Genomic DNA, 22,520 nt, shown 5'->3' on the forward strand with positions numbered 1-22,520 from the left:
ATGAACGTACAAGTTCGCTAGACTGGGGGCACAAGCACTCCCATTGATGTACCAGATATTTGGAGGTACAGTCGTTCTTCAAACTTGAAAAAGTTTTCTTTCATGACTCTCCGAAAAGTACACTACACCGCAGCACACCACTCTACAGAACTACACCCTCTCTCACTCTCTGACTCCTATCAGCAGTGTCTTATCCAATATATTATTTTTGTAGCTCATCCTGCCATTAGTGGAGCATTGTAGCACTGGTGGCAGGTGACTTCATGCCATTCCAAAGAACGAGTTTGATGAGTGTTGTTTGATTCATTTAAAGTAGTATGTGGTGATCCTTGCATGCTGCTGAGTATCGGTGAGCCGATTTACCATTGTGTTTGATAGATCAGCAGCAACTAAACCACTGGTCAGGTGGTGTCAGAAAGAACGAGGCCAGAGGGATTGTCTGACTGCTCAAGCCAGGGATAAGTGCAGACACCACTGAACCTAAGGCCTCTGAGTATTCATGATTTACAGTGTCTTAGAGGCGACTCCCAGCTTTCTGTAGGGGCCCCATCATATTTGCGCCACTGGCTCATGGAAGTCTTAGGTCAGACATACGCCCGCAGTGTTTTGGTTCCTAATTTTGTTTCCGTTGTTTAATTTGTTCTGATTTGTCATTCAAAATGTGCCTTTCATAACAAATAAACATGCCTTACAGGGTATGGCGCAAGAGAGAGAGCTGCCAACAATGGGACTTAGGACCAGGTTTGAGTCTTAGTGTGGGCTCTCTCTTGTGTCCACAACACATGTATTGAGAAACTCACAGCTGTGTTTGTGCTTGTGGGGCTCCTAACTCCAGGAGGGAGGGCAAAAGCCAAAAATATAAAGAGGCAGCGACGGAAGATAAAGATAAGGCGGACATAATATAAATGCCATCCAAAACTTGAAGCACAATGTCCGTGGCGGTCGCCCTGCTGATATACTTGTGGAGAGAAAGAAAAAAATAGTGCAGCAGAAACTGACATATTAAAAAAAGTGTAATACCACAGTAACAGGGGCAGTCCACTGGGAGGGTTCAAAAGGCAAGACTAATTAGGCATATTCACCAAACAAAAGCAGGCATTTAGGAAGAGCACTAACAGAAACCAATTGAAAAGATGGGAGTTTCTTGATCCACATATACCAGATAAGGCATGCCTCGCAGAGCAGCGCATGCACCCTAGGCTCGACCTAAAAAATAAATTGACAATATTTCACTATCAGGATATGTAAAACACACCAGTGCATGTCTTACCTTTCACTTACACTCCACCCAGCCCATGGGGGTACCCTGGGCTGAACTTAGGGGTGTCTTACATGTATAAAAAGGGAAGGTTAGAAGCTGGTAAGTGGGTCCACTTGCGAGGGCAACATAGCAGTTAAAAACTGCACATGCAGACACTACAGTGGCAGGTCTGAGACACATTTGAAAGGCTACTTGTGTGTGTGGTACAATCAGTGCTGCAGACCCACTAGTGGCATTTCATTTCCAGACCCTGGACACACACAGTTCACTTTACTAGGGACTTACCAGTAAATCAAATAGGCCAATCACGGATAACCAATCATAATCACAATTTACAAAGAGAGCATATGCACTTTAGCACTGATCAGTAGTGAGAAAATGCCCAGAGTTGTAAAATCAACAAAAGCAGGGTCAGAAAAATAGGAGGCAAATGGTAAAAAGTTGGGGATAAACCTACAAAAAGAGCCAGGTCTAACAACCTGTGCTTAAGCTTAGGAAGCTTAACACAAAAGAGGTCAGGCTTCCCTTAGAGGCAATATGTATAGTATTTATGCAGCACTAAAACAACAATAAAGTGAAAGCACCACACAGGAAACATCATACACCAATTTAGAACAATAGAGTACATTTTAATAAATTATTTGTAACAAAAACAACAACAACAATCCAATCAGGAAAACTGGAATTATGAATTTTTAAACATTGTATTCAAAATACCTAAAAGATCAAATAGCCAACCACAGATATCTTGTCATACAGGACCAGGTCTGAGTCGAAAAATATGGCCAACCACGATAGCCTGGTCAGGGCTTACCTTCGGACCTAGGAGAAATTCTGGAGAAAAGGTTCTAAGAAGGGAAAGTTCAGCTGTGCAAGGCTGCAGGCGGTGTCCGAGAAGGGAGCGTTGTTGCCTGGGGTGTGCTTAGTGAAGTCAGAGTGACGATTTTAACACTTGGACTTATTCCTTTTTTGGAAGTCAAAAATCTCCATTAGGATGAGGCAGGTGGCTCTAGCCAACAAAAGTTCCAAGAAGCTGGATACCCCTCTGGTGAAAGACCACTTAGCAGGATTTGCTGCTGAGGAGAAGAACGTAGTGGAAGCTGCCGCGCAGATAGGCTGACTGGCGATGCACCTTGGGCAGATAAACATGGAGGTTGTTCCTGGTCTTCTCTCGGTTCTCAGACAAGTTTTTAGCCCAAATAATTTAAAGTCCCATGTTTGAATTTTGGCTATCTTGGCCCCTGTAGCAGCACCACCACAAGGGTCCAAGACTGGAGAGGTTAAGACTCACTCAGGCTGGGTTCAGGTGCGGGTTCAAGATGGTGAAGCCTATTCTCTCCATTGGCTCTGAACAAAAGGCCATCAAACTAGTCTTGGAGTCACACTGGTTGTCCTGTCTCCAGGGAGGGCTTGTAGAATCTTACAAAAAGAAATACAATTCTGTCAGCACATATGATAAAAAAATGTATTAACGTGTAACACGGGGACAGACAGCTAGTGGCCAAATGTCCAACAAGGGGAAGTCTCACACAGGTTTTTATTCTTGCAAACCACAAACAAAGGGTATTATGATTTATGCAATACATGGCCAGTAAAAATACAAGATTAAGACACATTCTCAGAAATAAAGCACAGGTGTGTCTCCTGCCCATCAGCAGTCATGGAAGGTTACACAAGTACAGAACACCAGGCCAATCGAAAGAGGCCAACACTGCATGATATCTTCATGATGTGAGGTGGTGGAGGTGTTGCTACCTAACTACTAACTACAAAAGTAGATGTTCAACCTTTTAATTACAATGCACCCTGCTCTGTGGGTTACCTAGGCCCTCCTTTATGGGTGACTGACATGCAATAAAAGGGGAGCATAAGGCTTGGAAAGGGAGTTATATTGCCGAGTTGAATTGACATTTGAAAATTGCATTTTGGCTGCAATGGCAGGCGAGGAACATGTTTGAAGGGGTTACTTAAGTTGGTGGCATAAAAGTGCTGCAGTAACAATAGTAGCATTTAATTTACAGGCCGAGTATATTTTATAGCCCTCTACAAGACACTTATAAGTAAAATAAAAATGCCAATTAGGTGTAAATCAATTTTACCATGTGTAGGAGAGTGAGCACAAACACTTTAGCACTGGTTCACAGTGGTAATGTGCAGAGTCCTAGGGCCAACCAAAATGAATTTCAGCAAAAATGGAGGGAAACATGCAAAAATGTTTGGTGGAAGACCACCCTAAGGCAGACAGGTGTAACAGTAACGTTAACATAGCCATGCCGTTTTCTACTTTTCTTCATCCCACCTTAACTCGTTTCTCCCAGCTTCCTTTTTTAGCTCCTTTATTTATTCACTTCTACCTGTCCTTTACTTTCCGTACAAAATGATGTCTAGTGTTTAAATGTTAGTTGCCCTCACATTTGTACCACAGGACACAGGCATTCATTCATCTGTAAACTGTTGGGCACACTTCCCTGTGCTCGGGCAAATGTTTAAAAAATGTTGTTTGAATTAAAAACAGGAAAATCATCTTCACCTTTTAACATTCAGGTCACTATTCAGTGTGAAGTGTCTACATTAGAATGAAAAAGAGGACATTGCAGTGCTGAAAGCTTAACTTCACTTAAATGCGTTACCCTGATAAGGTTTTGGGCCCAATTCACAAAGATTTTGCTGTGACTTACTACTGGATTTCTCCTGAAAGAGGCGTAAGTCAGGGGTATTTGTGCTAGTGGTACTCCTGGCTTACTCCAAGTATTCTGTGGTAAACCAGGAGTACCTCAAGAGTACGTCACATTTACTCATAGTGAAACCTTTGTAAATTGAGCTCAATGTTTACAAGAAAAGACATTGAAACAGAAAACCGGGGTTTATTTTCACAGCAGAGGGGTAAGCTTTGCGGGGAGCTGTCAACGAGGAGGAACAGGACCTATTGTGTTTCATGTGACACACGATTTGATTTGTACTTTCCCATTGGTGAGAGGAATCCGTACTACGCATCTCTTGTGCTGCGAGGGGGAGTAGGTCGGGGGGGGGGGGAGGGGCAGGGGTTGGGGGTAGTAGTGGGAAACAGGGGTGCATTTCACTCTTTCGCTTACGATTGCACCTTTTGTAGGAACAATCTGACATGAATGCAAATCTTTGCATCTTTCTCAAAATCATCACTGCTTGCCTTCAGGTGATTCTTTTATACTCTGAACCATGTATGTTATTTCCCATTTCTCCCCTTTACATCTAACCTCTATCTTTTTGCAACGCCTTCTGTTTTCACGCCCAAACAATAGCTGACATTGCACTGTGTCTTACTTCCCAGAAAAATACGCGCATCAGTGCAAAAGCTTTGCCTTAACTGTGAATATATTGGTGTTCTTCTCAGTAGGCCTATTGTAAAATGCGGATTCCTTGTAGTGATAACATGACGGACTCGTTAGGTACTGGAATGCTTCCAAATTTAAAGTCACTACGTGTGTTTTGGCACACAGCGGCGCTGGCTTCTGAGACAGACGCCCGTGATTCGCTGGCACCAGACTAGCACGTTTTCTGCAGCTGAAAGGAAACTTTTACGATGTAATAGACTGTCATAAAACATATAGAGATAAGAACCTTTGCCTTTTATGTTATAAAGACCAGGGTTCGAATTGTAAAGCTTTTTTCATGAGTGTGTCATTCTTCTGGAAATTTGCCGGACTGGGCTCGGTGCGGTCAGAGGGAGGAGGAATGGTTGGCACTCATTTCTGCGCAGAGGACTGGCCAAACCATCATGAGCACTGTTCTCCACCTGGCTGTGTTGCACAGCCGGGTGCAGAACATGCCCAGGCTCCCAGAACATGCCCAGGCTCCCAGGCACTGCCTGAGTGACCAAACAGGCTGCTCAGACCAATCACGGCGCTGCTGTCATGCACAGTCATTATTGGCTACGAGAGTCTGGGACCCTGGGTGCTTCCGTTCCGTGCTGCCAGTGCCAAGACTGAGGATGAACGAGAGCGGGCTGTGTTCACTGGTAAGTAAAAAAAAAAAAAATCCACCCCCCACCTCACCACCCCCGTTCTGAGGCAGCCGCCACTAGCGCTCAGTGGTAGAAGTGGGCGGGGACGGAAGGGCGCGGCGTGCCCTTACTTTGAAAATTTAACATAGTCCGTTCCCCTACTTCTATATTTAAAAAATGTGTCCCAGGATGGCAGGAATGGTACGAATGTATAAAGTACGGCGTGATTGCCCAGCCCTGTGAGATGCAGATTAGGGAAAGTCTCTGAAGTCGCCACGACTTCCACCCCCTTCACGTCTGTATCTGGGCCCAGGAGCCTGCCCAACAACACTGTAGGAGATGTGTTTCACTGTAGGAGCAATCAATTAGCAGTGAAAACGGCTTCCTTTGATGGCCCGGCTGCTGCAGTGATTTACACCTCATTTAGTGAGGCGGCCCCTGCCTGCCCCCACTGTGACCAATACAATGGTCACATCAGGATGCATTTACGACACCACCCTTGACCTCATCTGCCCTTATTTTGGGGCTCACTCAGACTGAGGACACCACAAAGAATTCATGGCAGACTGTGCCCAAACCTTGGCGCTTTTAAAAATAAGTATTTACAATGCAATTGGTCTCGCATTTGCGAAATGTTAAGGTAATGGTATTGTTAATGACAATGCCTTTTATTTATCTGTTTTCAAAACCAACACAGATAAAAGGTTTGTCATTTACAATGCCAATAGCTCAAAGTCACGCAAATGCAAGACATATTCCACTGTAAATGCTTGTCCATGTTTGTGAAAAGCAAACTTTCAAAAATCTTGTATACCGAGCGCTGTTTAGTAAATTCGCAGTTAAAAAAGCACTTACAAAGAAAATCACAGTATACACGTAAAAACAGCAAACAAAGCAAGAACTTACAATGTACAGAGAACACGAGGGGTTTCCATACAATTTATTTTGATGTCTGTCCAACAGCACCAACCCTTATAAACATACTCATGAAGCAATGTACAAAATCTGCCCTGACACGTGATCAGCGGTTATTGAACTGAACTGCACTTCTATTAATTACACATAGTTTCACTGGACCCGGTTAGAAGCATTAGGCAATGCAGTGATTAACATCAAAGAAAAAGGTTTAAAAGGTGACAAAAACAAAAACCCAAAGTAATGAACGTTGTCTAGCTGGATTTTGGCATAGACTGGAAACAAAATGGAGAACATCTAAGTTCACTGCAGCTACATCTTAGAATTAGCATCTATTAGTGTATATTGATTTAAACTAGTATTTAACCAGTGCAAATCCCCTTCTTAATTACATACATTCTTTATTTTATACATGTTGTATTTATCATATGTGCAATAATACACAATAAACAACTGATAGGATGCAAATGGATCCAGTTTCAACCACTTGTTCAAGTATAGCCATTTATAATTGTTCAAGTAGAATATTCACCAAAGTCAGACACCTGACCACAAACTAACAATTTAAAGCTTAACAAAGGTTGTTTTTAAACAACTTCTGACGATTCACAAAACTACTGTATGAAATAATAATGTATTTGTTTACCGTGGTGAACACTCTGGCATTACATACAGCACACAAGGTCTGACCCCTCCTGCCCCAGGAAACCCACACAAAGTAGTGAGCCATCAGCCACACATAGGGGCTCATTAGGATGGCGGGCGGACTTTTCCCGCCCACCATCCTCAGGGATTGGGACCGCCTGCCATAAGGGCGGGGGTCCCGTGGGGGGTATTAGGATGTGCCCGCCACAGTGGCGGGCCCTTCCTGCATTGTTAGCATTGTGGCGGGCGGTGCTCTCAGCACCGCCCGCCACAATGCTAACAATGCATTAATGCATTTGCATGCACAAAGCAGCAGGCACCGCGTGGTGCCTGCCGCTTTGTCTATGCAAATGCAGGGGGGTACCACAGGTACCCTCCCCATGTGCACCCCCCACCTCTCCTTCACTCTGGGAGCCCACAGGGGGCCCCCAGAGTGAAGACCGCATGCCTTTCCGTGGCGGCATCGCCGCCGCGGAAAGGCATCTAAAGCAGCCCATCATAATATGGCTGGCGGTGTCTATTAGACACGCCACCATTTTAAACCTTTTCCGCCCGGTCGCTTTGCGACCGGGGCGGAAAAGCGGCGGATGGTCTTTCTGTCCGCCACCGTCCACCCCGCCATCTTAATATGGCGGGGGGAATACAGGTGCGGATGGCGGGCAGATTGCCCCCGCCAGGCTGGCGGTGGCTACCGTCAGCCTGGCGGGGGCAATCCGCCCGCCATCCTAATGGGCCCCTTAGTATGAATTACAAGTGTCTTTCAAGCCTAGCCTATAAAGCAACTCAGAGTCATTCCCTTCTACCTCGCCCAACGGGTAGTGGCTTTGAACCCCCTATTCGTTCCATGAGATCAGCTAACCATCATCCTCTCATCGCGAGAAGCCCTGTCTTGCCCTCCAATGTGCTCCCTCAAAGTTCTAACTCTTTCGTCTACTCTGAACTCTTCCATGGAAATAAATGTCTTCCAAATCACATCAGGGGCACACTCTTCCTTACGTAATTCAATAAATAAATAACTTGGAACAAGCTTCCCCTATATCTTAGAGGTATGTCGAGCCTTATGGCTTTTCGAAAAGCTTTAAAAACCTGTCTGTTTACTGATTAGCATGTCACTGGTTCGATCATCAGGCAAGATTTCACATAGCGCCAGGACACCTACGGGTAACAGTAGCGCTCAACAAATGTTATAATAATAATAATAATAATAATAATAATAACTCACCTCATTCAAGCGAGGCCTAACTCGACCTTCAACCTCCCACCTAGTCTTAAAATGTAAGTATGTATATATAGTATATAACAGTAAGTGCAATATCATTATTAGTATACATGGACGTGCAATGCTGCAACGCCTCAAAACAGTGGGGCATATTATCAAGGGGCTTTATCTCCGCTTTTTTGGCTTTAAAAGCCAAGAAAGCGGAGATAAAATTATCTCCCTATTACCAAGCTGTCGCTAACACCAGTTAGCGACAGCTAATAGGAGATAGTGACCATCTTGGGACCCGCTTTGCATGTCAGTGATATTTATCACTAATGACATGCAAAGTGGGCGTGCCAAGATGTTAGCGACTGAAAACAGTCGCTAACATCGCTATCTCCTATTACCAACTTTTGGAGATATTCGCGCTAAGCGCGAATATCTCCAAAAGCTAACACCTGCCCTCAGTAGTTCTTAGCCATGTTAACCAAAGGGAGGTGGATAACATGGCTAAGAGCATTTGCTCGATAATGCATGAATATCGCTGACTTTTCAGCGATATTCATGCATTGCGGCCGTTTTTTATCGCATTTGCGATAAACCTTGCTAATAGCAAGGTTTATCTGCGATAAAAATCGCCGATGTGCGGCGATAATTTTTGTCTCTAAACAAGTTAGAGACAAAAATTATCTCTATTGGTTGGTAATATGCCCCAGTGTTTTTTTACTACTGGCTGCTACGCAAATAACTATCCTTAGCTTTAAAACTAAATAAAATGAAAGTGCAATAAAAAAAAACACGCAGCCGGCATTGCCAAAGCCGGCTGGGGGAGCGCAAAACAACGACTGTCTTCAAAGCTGGCCTCCCACAAGTGTATTTAAAGTAAACAGCAGGCATTATTAAAGCGAACGCACACATGGCGAGCTGCTGCAAATACAAACAGGAAGGGTGCAGTTTCTATGCGCTCTGACGTGCCTGCTTCAGCAAGACTGGAATTAAGTAAATAGTGCATCCAACCTCTTAATGAAAGGTAGAGAGCAGGGACACATGTAAGAGGGGCAGTCCTGATGGGAGGTAACAACAGGAGCCAGGGAGGGACTAATAAGCCTATTAACAAACCAGAGCCCAACATTTACAAAGGACAGTCACAAAAGCCAATACAAAATTGGGGGGAGAGTGGATGCAGCTTCAAATCTATACCTCAATACAGCATGTCTCGGAGAGACAGCGCAAGCGATGCCTAGGCAAAACCTAAAAATAACTGTAGAAAACATTTGATGTCTTATCAGCTGCTTTCCTTATTTTTTTTTATAAAATGGGTAATGCTGCTCTGTCTGTGTTCAGGGATGCGGTCTTCTTAAAAATACTGTTTACCTTTTTTAGGGATATGAAATAAAAAGCAGCCCTAGGTGTCTAGTTCTGTGACACCCAACCACCAGAGCCACTTGTGTACCCCATCCAAGGTGGGACTGTGAAAACAAATAGGCCCAGGCACCAAGGCAGGACTGGCGTAATGGGCATGGGTGGGAGGCAGGAGGCTGGAGGGGTGAGAGACTGGTTTTGTTACTGGGGGCTGAATAACCGGCCCTCAGTAACAAAACCAGCAGGACTGTCCAGCAGAATGTCTCACTTCTAACTCTCAAAAATTGAGTCACATCCAGGTGTTTATAACTGGGAACAATTGGGTTGTAGCTGAAGGCAGTGCAAGTTTATCTCAGTGGGGCAAAAGGCGTTTGGGGTGGGGGGAAACTGGGGGGGGGAGATGTGGCACTATGGCCAGAGCTACCGAATTTGAAACTGGGAAACCAGGATCAGGCTTCGTGACCAGACCAGTCTCCAGAGGGAGCACATTCCCCTACTAGACCATAGAAGGCCTGGTCTCTTAGCACTAGCAGGTAGACCCTACCGATGGCCAGTGCAGGTTAACCTTGAAGCCCTGTCCACCACAATCCCTACTGAAGTTCACCTCCAGTTTTGCAGGCAGGCCTGCGAAGCAACACACCCTAGATAAACAGAGGCTTTGTCACTGAGGTCACAGGACCCTTGAGGCCAGTCCGCCTCACCCATTGGTACTTCCATTGGCCTTGTTCCAGCAGTAGTAGTGCAACTCACCAGGGATCGACAATGCAGGATTTGCATGCACACCAAACTAAGGGACCTATTTACGAGGACCTTGCATCATGTTTGCAACACGGAACGTGATAAATGCACAAAGCAAATCTCCAAGTCATATTTATGAAGCCACTCATTACCACTTTGCATAGCTTTGAATAGTTTCATAAATATGGAGTAATGCGACACAGAGCAAATCGCCGCTTTGCCTTCCTCTGCACAAGGCACACTTTGTGGTGGGTGTTCCCATGCACCTCCCATGGTTTTTGATGCATTCCTAGATTTACAAGGACTTGTAAACCTGGGAATGTATGGAAATCTTACGTCTCCCCAAGGGAGGCACAACCCAGTTTTTTTCTCTTTCTATATGTGCAGCACATATAGAAAGAAGAAAAAGCCTCTCAGCATTGTTTTTGTGCAGGAAGGTGCCCCTTTCTGCACAAAAACAATCCTGCATGCAACAGGGTGCCTGCATTGGCGCTAGGCTGACAAAACAGCGCCAGTGCAGGGGGAAAAGACAGAAAGGGACCGTATTGGATAAATACAGTGCAATCCTGCCCTTTCCCTGTGACGTAGGGCAGCACAGCAAAAAAACGTGCTGCTCTGCCCTGCGCCACCATTCCCGTATATATGCCTCTAAATTCGCCAACTTCACGGTCTCTCGGCTTCTTGCACAGGCACTTTTACCATGTGCTGCCTGCTTAGGGACCACTTCAATTATGCAGCAATAGAGTACAAAATTATGTTGCAGTGTTGACTTAATTATGCAGCAAAGAAAGGCTGAAGCGTAATGTGCGGTACATTTTTGGATTCTTTATTATTTTGACTTTTTTACACATACTAACAGTCTCTGCAAAACTTTTGCCTCATTAATACCAGTTTAACATACAAGTGCAGCAGTGACAACTGTGAGCAGCCAACTTTTGTAAAGGGCCTTCTACTTGACAGCAACACAAGTCACGTGTTTTGATCCTTTTGAGCTACAAACAATTTTTTACTTAGAACCATCAGATTATGCAACGTATGATGTATTATGTGGCAAATATGGCAGAGCTATAATTATGTGTAAAACATTTGCAAACTAGGACATTTTGCCATTCATGTGCAGTCTCTGTTGGGTGGTATTACTAGACACCTACAGTGCTTGTGGAGAGACAAAGGATGACGTTGTCTAATAGTAATTGCAGAGAATATTAGTCTGAAAGGGAAAAAAATAACTGATTGAGATAATCCAAGGTCCACTACCTATTTTTTACTCCACCACTGTTTGAGTCTCATAATGACAGAATTGATACATTTGCAAATCTCATTGCTAACTAACCTGAGTAGCAATTTCACAAACTACTGATATAATAATTGTTTCTCATTCATCTGATATTGTTAAAAGCATCTGCAAAACCAACATGTTTGGGTTGTTTTAGGTGTATATATTCATTTTTGAGTGCTATTTCTAGATACAATAACAGGAAACCAGGAGACAACTAAAGCTGGCTTCATGACATGTTGTTGGAAGCACATAAATAATGTCGGACTATAATTTTGCATTGACCGAGGGGCACAGAATGACGTAATCAACAGTGCTCCCCAACACATCGGGGTTCTTGTCATAGGATTTAAACCCGAATTTTATGTTCAGAAATGGTTAGAAAAAGGGAGAAGTGCTGATGAAAGAAACTGCATGGCTCGGAGACAAATGGCGTCTGGTTCCACTTATAAGCGTATTTGGGACATTCTGTGATTGAAAACGTATCCCACATTGTAAATACATTTTAATGTCATTAACTCATATATTAAACTTCAAATAAACGTGCATCCATTGGTTGTATTAAATAATGTTATAAGCTGTAACTGGTCAGTGAAATGCCAAACATACTAAAAATTGGTATGTTTTGCCTTTTTTAGCCACATCTCTTGACTCCGCCCACTAACCCAATCCTCTGTTATTCCCGCCTCCTGATACTCCGCCCACAGTTCCCCTATTTTTTTTCCCCACTTCGCCACTTCTAGCGCTGCACCAGGCACTGACCTGGTAGGTGGGCTCGGGGGCGCTATGTTTAGCAGTAACGTACTATTAAAAAACACCTGTTGCAGAGCTCCTTTGACATCCAACTTTCAGGCAGCAAAAAAAATGTTGAGATAACTCTACATTTTTGTAGTTTCAGTTTTGACTGGCCATAAAGAAGCAGATGGTTTTTTATGTGGATAGCTGAGTGGATTGGTGAAGACAGCCTTTACCAGCGCTTTATAAAATGGAATGTATATGAGAGAGGGGCTATGGAAAGCTGAGGGGCACTTTTGCCTGGTGGTAGTGAGGGAATCCAAAGGGGAGCCAAAAAAGATTCATGCACCGGGTGCCACAGCGCTAAAGCCTGCTGTGGACCAGTAGGCCTTTTACACCCATTGGCCACGTGCTATTACACTTGCTGCATCATTGGTAGCTATGCTCTTGAAATTAAGGAAGCAGACTTCTGTGAGAGGCATAATATAAATTACATAATGTTAATCATTGGTCGAAATGCATTAAAAAAGAATGGGAACTGTGATTTTGAGAGCTATGGAGTGGAATCAGAATGTGAGGGTGTGTAAAAGGCATGGCTAGAATGAAAACATATTCTGTAACTCTTTCACTTTCTGCTAACTGAATATAAAATAATGCACACCTTAAATGAAAAATAAATACAAGGTAAACTTGATCAGTGCGAAATGCACCATTACACACAGTATAAGACAGGCTGCAACAAAACGTGAAAAAAGATTGAGGTTTAAGATTAAAAATAGTGCTTCCAAAATATAGATTTTAGTAACAAACAGACTGTACCTAGAACAAACATTTTTATACCTGTCCATTAAAAGTACAAACTCTACAGTTCAGCTTGTAAAACCTTACACTTAATCTCAAATGGTAAAATCTTTGTCATCATGAAGCTTTAAATGACTGTACCAATTATAGAGTAATTTAAAGCTTTTACAATTCTAGATTACCAATTGCACACATTTACATTTCTATGACTTAGCAGCCACCCTGGCAATAAGGCATGTTTCACGTTTAGCTGTCTGTCCATCCCTTAGTTTCACCGCCCAGAAGGCCATTTCCCTTCAACTTCACTCGAGGCTTCTCTAATGTCCGAATTAATTGTCCAGGGACTGTTTGGCAGTTGTCATTCAACGAAATGTAGGAGACTATCTTTGTTAAATTAAAAAAAGTAAGGGCATGTTGTGCTCCATTGATCCTGCCCACTGCACCCTCTGAGTACAATCAACATTTGACGGTAATAAGAATATCAAGTAACTACCAAGTAGCAGAGCAAACAGTAACACCACATTTCTGTTTCTTCGTCCAAGACATACACCCACCATGTTGCACTTCTTCAGTGAGAAGATATTCTTGGGGTTGAAGGACATGATGTGGAATAGAAAAGGCCTCAGCTATTCTCCTTCATCCACATCTGCTATTGTAACAGATTTGCGCTTGTGTTGTCTGATGCCATTAGTAAGGTTACCAGAAGGCTATGTGTCATCAGGGACACCTTTCTTTACATTCCTGATCTTTCCTTTAGGAAACCGATGCATTCAGGGAGTGGATATCTTGGCTCATTTCAACCAAATCAATTGGACTGATACTCCTTGAACCAGTAATTAGTAAAAGGAAATCCTAAGGCTGAGACGTAGGGGCCCATTAGGATGGCGGTCGGAAAATCACCCGACCGCCATGGAAGCGGAAAACGACGTTCGCCGGGACAGTGGATAAACCGGCGGTCAAATTATGATCAACCGTGAAAAAAGACCGACCGCGGTGGTAGTGGGCAAATAAAAACTCCCCGTCGCAGGCGATGATGTCCAAAATTCGACCGCGGTGGTCGGAAACGCAGTGGAAAATCTACAACCTGCCGCAAGCATAGCGGAGACACCGCACGGGAAATTAGGATATCCCCGATGCTCCCACGGTACGATCCGCTGTCTCCGACCGCCACGGTCGCACACTGGAGTGAATGGGAGAGCCAGCAGAAGAGCTGCAGCATAGCCACAGCAGCAGACGATCTATAGAAAACATGGCAGACGATGCATAAACCCCACAATAATGCCAAACATTGCACAAATCAAAGTAGCCATGCCCCCCAAATACACCAAACACATCCCAATGAAACAAATACATGCCAAACAAAAACATACAATTCCCAGCACAACACCCACAACACACCTGACAGCAAAACCCCATTTGGACACACCCACATAGCAGAGTATAAACCCGTCCACTTCCCTGACCACAATCCTTTGCAACACTCCAGAAGAGAAGGGCATCCACCAGATTTGAGAGGAGAGGCAAAAGAACACCGCACACACAGCACACTCAATACCACCAACACCACCACCATCACACCAGTACCAGGCCCCCAGCACATAACACACCTCACACACCAACATCACGCCCACCATCCACACCCCTGCACCCACAAACACTTTGCACACCACACACCATGTCCACACATAAAATGCCCAAATTCACAGAGAGTGAGTTGACAATCATGGTAAATGAGATAGTCAGAGTGGAACCACAACTGTTTGGTAGCCTGGTCCAACAGACACCATTAGCCACAAGGACCAAAATGTGGGAGAGGATAGTACAAAGGGTCAATGCAGTAGGGGACCACCCCACGTTCCAAGAAGGAGATCATGAAGCGGTGGCATGATCTGAAGAGGGTTGTCAAAGAGAGGAGGAGCAAAAACTGGGAGCTGGCTAACCAGACTGGCAGTGGCCCTCCCATCCCACCGAAAGCATTCACACTTTGGGAGGAGAAGGTGCTTGCCATACTGCATCCTGAGAGTCTCACAGGAGTATCCGGGGGAGTGAAGGCTGGTAAGTACAAACAAATGTTAACCAACACACTGATATGTACTGTCTTGCACAACCAAAAACCCACACCACCCAAGACAAATCCCATCCATCTGCACCACACACCCTCAAAAACCTGTCTCACAGATACAACCTTCACTCACTCCCATTTACCCTAAACGTAGTTATCAATATTACCATGGGAGCATGAGCACAGGCAGACTGCACTTCTAACCCACCATGCTCCCTGTCCCACAGCATCATCAAGATGGATCCCTCCCCCACCCCACCCACAAGCCTGTGTCAGCCGGCTCCCGGACCCGGTAACTTCCGGGTCTGGGAGCCGAGCGGACGTAGATCGTCTCGGCTCCCGGTCCACGCGCTGCTCTAACCCGGCTCTAGGCGGCTACAGCCCTTCTATTTTATCGCTCATGTTCCCCACCTGAAGCGGAGCAAGTGGGGCATTTGCGGAGCAACAGTGATCGCTCCTGAGTTTGCGGACACGTTCGATTTCCCTGAGGTGGTGAAGAGAGGGCGGCAGTGCTCAAAATGGCGGGCGGCACCTCGCCGTGGACTCCACCGACTGCGGCCGCCGCTGGGAGGTAGGATTGTGACCTGCGCTCTCCCGGCCTGCCGAGACTTTAGCTGATTTTCGCAGCTGACGGGACATAATATCCAGCTTCACTTTGGCGGCGACCCCCACCGAGGGAATCCTCCCAGTGCCTGCCTGACTTTAAGATGGCGGCCGGCGGCGACCTTCAGATGGCGATCGCCGCTTCCACTGGCTCGCCCTAACCTCTCTCCGGCCTCCTGTTAATTCTGCGGCCCTCTCTCGGATTTTCTGGCCTGCCTCCTGACCCGCTGCCGGTTTGGGGCCACTGCCATTACCGGAATGCCCTGCGGTCCTGCAGCCCGGGCCTGATCTCCGGATCACTCACCCCCCCCCGCCCCCGCATGGCACCAGTGTTGTGAATCTGCCTAGCAAGGCTGCATTGCTCCCGGAGTCCACACTGCTTGCCCCCCTGCTGGCCCGCCGCCGATTCCCACACAACTTCCAGGGCGGATGAATCCACACACAACCGACCGGCTGCGGTGCCAGCGTCACACGGCCACACGGCCAACAGCTCTGACCCTCAATCCATTCCCTCGTCCTTTAACCCTTTTCCCCGTTGATGATCCTCAAATGTTTCTTCCCTTTTCTGCTTTGCCTTTTCTCCTTACCCTTGCATCCCTCCCACCCTCCCTTTGTGCTGTGACTGCATCCACACTTATGGAACTCTGATTTTCTGTATATAGAGATAACTCTAATCACTAGTATATGCAGTAGACCTTTGTACCATCTACCATTCCTATGTGACTCTTAGAGTATATCCAGTCATATCCCTTCCCTATGTATATAGAGATAACTCTAATCACTAGTATATGCAGTAGACCGCTGTACTCTCTACCATTCCTACGTGCCCCTTAGAGTATATCCAGTCTTATCCCTTCCCTATGTATATAGAGATACCTCTAATCACTAGTATATGCAGTAGACCTTTGAACTATCTACCATTCCTATGTGACTCTTAGAGTATATCCAGTCATATCCCTTCCCTATGTATATAGAGATAACTCTAATCACTAGTATATGCAGTAGACCTTTGTACTGTCTACCATTCCTATGTGACTCTTAGAGTATATCCATTTGTATCTCCTTGTGTGACTCTACATCTTGTACATTTGCAATTTTTTTCTGTTTGTATCCTCTATGTAACGCATGTAATCCTAAGTCCTTATGTTTTTCAACTGGTCCTTATGTAAAGCGCTCTGACACCTTCGGGTAAAGTTCGCGCTATATAAAATCGCATAAATAAATAAATAAAATAAATTATATCACCCTCATCAAACTAACAGGTAGGTAGCCATATTGCCAGGGAGGGTGTTTGGGGCAGAGAGGTCTGCACTACTACTCCCACCATGCCTCCTGGCCCACACCCCAGCATGATGGAGCACTCGTCCCACACCACCCAAAAGCAGTTGGAAGCCATTGTACTGTTCACCTTCACCTAACAGGTAGGTAGCCATCTTCCCTGTGAGGTCTGTTTGGGGGAGGGAGGCTTGTACCACTACTCCCACCATGCCCCTGTCCCACGCCCCAACAGGATGGATCACTCCCCCACACCACCCGGAAACAGTTGGAAGCCATTACATTGTTCACCTTCACTTAACAGGTAGGTAGCCATCTTGCCTGGGAGGGTGTTTCTGGGTGGGAGGACTGCACTAGCACTCCCACCATGCCCCTGGCCCACACCCCAGAAGGATGGAGCACTTCCCTACACCACCCACAAGCCTGTGTCAGCCATCACATCACCCTCATCAAACTAACAGGTAGGTAGCCATCTTCCTGGTGAGGTCGGTATGGGGGAGGGATGCCTGTACCACTAATACCACCATGCCCCCTGTCCCACACCCCAGCAGGATGGAGCACTCCCTCCCACCCAGAAGCAGTTGGAAGCCATTGCATTGTTCACCTTCACCTAACAGGTAGGTAACCATCTTGCCTAGGAGTGTGTTTGGGGGTGGGAGGCCTGCACTACTACTCCCACCATGCCCCCTGACCCACACCACAGCAGGATGGAGTATTCCCCCCACACCACCCAGATGCAGTTGGAAGCCATTGCATTGTTCACCTTCAACCAAACAGGTAGGTAGCTATCTTGCCTGGGAGGGTATTTGGGGGAGGGAGGCCTGCACTACTACTCCCACCGTCCCCCCTGGCCCACACACCAACAGGATGGAGCACTCCCCTCACCACCCAAAAGCAGTTGGAAGCCATTGCATTGTTCACCTTCACCTAACAGGTAGTTAGCCATCTTGCCTGGGAGGGTGTTTGGGGGTGGGAGACCTGCACTACTACTCCCACCATGCCCCCTGGCCCACACCCCAGCAGGATGGAGCACTCCCCCCACACCACCCAAAAAGTAGTTGGAAGCCATTGCATTGTTCACCTCCACCCAACAGGTAGGTAGCAATATTGCCTGGGAGGGTGTTTGGGGGTGGGAGTCCTGCACTCCTCCTCCCACCATGCCCCCTGGCCCACACCCCAGCAGGATGGATCCCTCCCCTACACCACCCACAAGCCTGTGTCATCCATTACACCACCCCCATCAAACTAACAGGTAGGTAGCCATCTTCCCTGTGAGGTCTGTATGGGGGAAGGAAGCCTGTATCAGTACTCCTACCATGCCCCTGTCTCACGCCCCAGCAGTATGGAGCACTCCCTCCCACCCAGAAGCAGTTGGAAGCCATTGCATTTTTCACCTCTACCTAACAGGTATGTAGTCATCTTGCCTGGAAGGGTGTTTGGGGGTGGGAGGCCCGCACTACTACTACCACCATGCCCCCTGGCCAACACCCCAGCAGGATGGAGCACTCCCCCCACACCACCCAGAAGCAGTTGGAAGCCATTGCTTTGTTCACCTTCACCTAACAGGTAGGTAGCCTGTACGTGCACCTACACATTTGTCACAAATGAAATGCTGCCATATGGCAACACCAGTGCTCTCATTGCACAAATTGGGGCACTGCTTGCGATTGAATCCACACACAACCCACCGGCTGCGCTGCAGCTCCTCACGGCCAACGCGTGACCGCACCAACAGCGTCAACATGGCCTTCACCACCTGGCGCACTCTCACCCCCACCGAGCTGGCTGACCGCAAGCTCTCCAAGATGGTGACGCGCCTGCGGCTGGTCTCCAGCTTCATCTCCCACCTTCTCTCCTGGACTTCTTTACTTTTTGTTCTGTCCTGGCCGACACTTTGCTGCTGATTTCGGACAGTTTTTCACTGGACTCTGACCCTCATTCCATTCCCTCGTCCTTTAACCCTTTTCCCCGTTGATGATCCTCAAATGGTTCTTCCCTTTTCTGCTTTGCCTTCTCTCTATACCCTTGCATCCCTCCCACCCTCCCTTTGTGCTGTGACTGCATCCACACTTTTGGAACTCTGTTTTTTTTGCATACTCTAATCACTAGTATATGCAGTAGACCTTTGTTCTCTCTATCATTCCTATCTGACCCTTAGAGTATATCCAGTCATATCCCTTCCTTTGTATATAGAGATAACTCTAACGACTAGTCTCCTACGTGACTGTTAGAGTATATCCATGTGTATCCCTTCCCTATGTATATAGAGATAACTCTAATCACTAGTATATGTAGTAGACCTTTGTAATATCTACCATTCCTATGTGACTCTTAGAGTATATCCAGTCTTATTCCTTTCCTATGTATATAGAGATAACTCTAATCACTAGTGTATGCAGTAGTCCGCTGTGCTCTCTACCATTCCTATGTGACTCTTAGAGTATATCCATGTGTATCCCCTCCCTATGTAGATAGAGATATCACCAGTATATGCCTAGAGTATTTCCATTTGTATCTCCTCCTTATGTGACTCTACCTCTTGTACATTTGCAATTTTTTTCTGTTTGTATCCTCTATGTAACGCATGTAATCCTAAGTCCTTAAGTTTTCAACTGGTTCTTATGTAAAGCAAAAATTTGCTTATGTTCTCAACTGGTTCTTATGTAAAGCGCTCTGACACCTTCGGGTAAAGTTCGCGCTATAGAAAATTGCAAAAATAAATAAATATGCACACCGACCCCGCTTGACATGCACAGTGTGCACACAGGTAAGCAAAGGGAACTGTCACTGCTACCAAAGAGTCACACACCAATGCACATGCACAAGGAAGACTGGGCACAACCATGCACAGCACACACTGATGAGTGCATTGGCATGTGTCCCACTCAGCAAGGACCATTTCAATATTTAGAAAGCATGTGTGGGCTTATAAATCAAAATATGTACATGACAGGACAAAGTCATGCAGTACAATACAATGCCCAGTCCATGGCCAGATGTGACGTCTGCCAGGTCAGACAAATCAATGAGGAGACAACAATGAAAATATGTTGTGCTGGTCCCTACATGGCAACAGGTCCCTGTGAACATGATTTCTGCACGATTTGCATGATATGCAATGATACCTCACAACATGTACAAGTAATGTATGTACCTCTGCACCATGTTAGTAGGCATAGTAGTGCACATAGAAAACGGTGTGAAGATCAGTCAATTGTGTAGTGCACAGGCAGTGCTGACACACAGCTAACAGAATGCTTGCAGAGTGCACAACAATAACCATTCCCCATCTAATCCACAGGTGACCAAGAACTTACAGCTGAGGACAACATCAACGGCCAGCAGAGCCAGTCTCCCCCCCGGTACATGGACTCTCGGATGTAGACTCCCAGGATTTTCAAGACGATGAGCTCGAGGCCGGCCCATCTGGTGTGCCAGGGAGCAACAGGTCCCAGGACCCCATCCTCCCCACCACCACATCTGCTGCAACACCAACTGCACAGCAGCCCTCTGTTGTTATGGCCTGTGCGTCCACCGCCACCACCACCACCACCACCACCATCACTACCACCACGACTACCAGTGCCACCTGCAACACCCTCTCTGTCCCAGGGGATGAGCACCCCACACCAACAACTGAGGTTGGCAGGGAGAGTGTTAGGGGACCCACTGTGGTGAGGCGACCGGTCTGTGGCAGCAGGGCAGGTGGGAGGGCCAGGGTCACCCCCAGACACCAGGAGGCTGGGACCCCATCCCTGGAACACATCACCAGATTCCTTGGGGCATACGAACAGGCCCAGGGACAAACTGGCCGGTCGGATGATCTTTTACGCGGGCTCATCCTGCTGATGAGGTCCATCAACACACTAATCGGACAAATGGTGGACCTCATGGGCCAGCAAGTGGCATTACTGAGGGACAGGCCTGCGACCCAACTAACACCCCCCCTCTTGTGGGCCGCAGGATCACAGTTCACCATCCTCCCCTGTGGCCACAGGGAGGGGTGAGACCTCAGACGCCGCTGGCACCACTGCAGGGCCCCCGCTGCCAGGCAACCAAGGGGCCGTCCTAAGAAGAGCCTGGGAGTCTTTGGAGGAAAAGCACCTGCCAAACACCAATTACGGAGCCAGCCCTGATGGCAACCCTCTTCCCCATTGCATTGACTGTTTGGACTGTCCTTCCCCACACTGCTGTGTGTATGGCACCTGTCTGTTGGACTGGGACACCACATCAATGTGGTATCTACTCTTTCACCTCATTTACCATGACTGACAACTCACTGCTCCATTACCACCTGTATGTAAATCTGGCCCACCCCCCTCACATGTCAACTTTGGAAATAAAATACCTTACACACTTATTGTGTCAGCTTTGTCCTTAGTGCAGGATGTATCCAAAGTATGTACTGTATGTAGGCAAGGATCAGTTTGAGGCACCTAGGGAAACACAACAGAACAACATTCACTGGTGTGAGTGTGGCATCACAGACATTACACTACACCAACCATCTACAAAAGCCAACGTGCAGACAACACAATGGGCAAAAAGTGTCAACATGAACGTCGGGTATACGTTCACAGATGACATGTCACAGTCACATATCCACACACAGGTGACTTTACATCTGGCTGTTTATACCATTCGCACATAGCCCTTCACGACAACAGCAATCTCACCAGACAATGTATATGTTGGACTTCGTCACCCGTCTTCAAGTGAAGTAGCGGGTGATGAGCTGTTGACACATGTCACCACTTTCCTCGTCCCCACTGTCCTCATCACTGGACTTAGGCTGTTGTTCAGACTGGGGCCTTGGGTCCTCATCATCATCCTGGAGCAGGGGAATATCCTTGCGAATGGCCAGGTTGTGGAGCATGCAGCATGCCACTACGATCTGACACACCTTCCCAGGCGAGTATGCCAGTGCACCTCCGGTTTTGTCCAGGCAGCGGAAACGTGACTTCAGCAGACCAAAAGTACGCTCCACCACACAACATGTCCTCCCATGGGCCTCATTGTATTGGATATCATCCGGGGTCCTGGGATTCTGCAGTGGGCTCAGCAGCCATGGACAGCTGGGATATGCAGAGTCACCTAGATATGACAAATACACATTGCAATGTTGCACAGGCAGAGGGCAGCAGGTCACACACCCACACAACATGCAACTAGGCATACTAACCCACAATCCATGCACACTCTGGAAGCAGATTAGCCTTCAGCTGGGGCACAATGCTGTTCCTCAGGATGTAGGAGTCATGGGCTTAGCCAGGGAATCTGGCACAAACATGCAAGATGATCATATCTGCTTGGCACATCAACTGCCTGGCAGATATGTTTACGATTACAAAAATTTTGCTCACTTGCCTGTGGTGGCACAAGACCGACATCTGTGCAATCTATGGCACCAACAACATGGGGGATGTGCCCAAGGGGATAGAAGTCTCCCTTCACAGCTGGCAATTCAGCACCCCTGGGGAAATGGATGTATCTGTCCTAGTATATCATCATGTCGGACAGAACATCACGCAGCACCATGCTGAACATCGGTTGAGACATCCCACCAGCGCTGGCAACAGTCTCCTGGAACGATCCAGTGGCAAAAAAATGAATACCATCACTTCATAAGTTGGAGTGAAAGCTGTTGGATATGTCCAGCGAGGCTGC

At 46.7% G+C, this 22,520-nt stretch overlaps 1 long non-coding RNA gene across 1 annotated transcript; it reads left to right on the forward strand.

Annotated features, from left to right (window-relative positions):
• Positions 1-4,920: 4,920 nt before the first annotated feature.
• LOC144824643 (uncharacterized) lies at positions 4,921-21,214 on the forward strand. Its single transcript, XR_013609030.1, has 2 exons — positions 4,921-5,255; positions 20,155-21,214. It is a non-coding gene; the product is annotated as an uncharacterized LOC144824643 (long non-coding RNA).
• The last annotated feature ends 1,306 nt before the right edge of the window (positions 21,215-22,520 follow it).

Source organism: Lissotriton helveticus, chromosome 3_1 (assembly GCF_964261635.1).
Source record: "Lissotriton helveticus chromosome 3_1, aLisHel1.1, whole genome shotgun sequence".
Taxonomy (NCBI): Eukaryota; Metazoa; Chordata; class Amphibia; order Caudata; family Salamandridae; genus Lissotriton; species Lissotriton helveticus.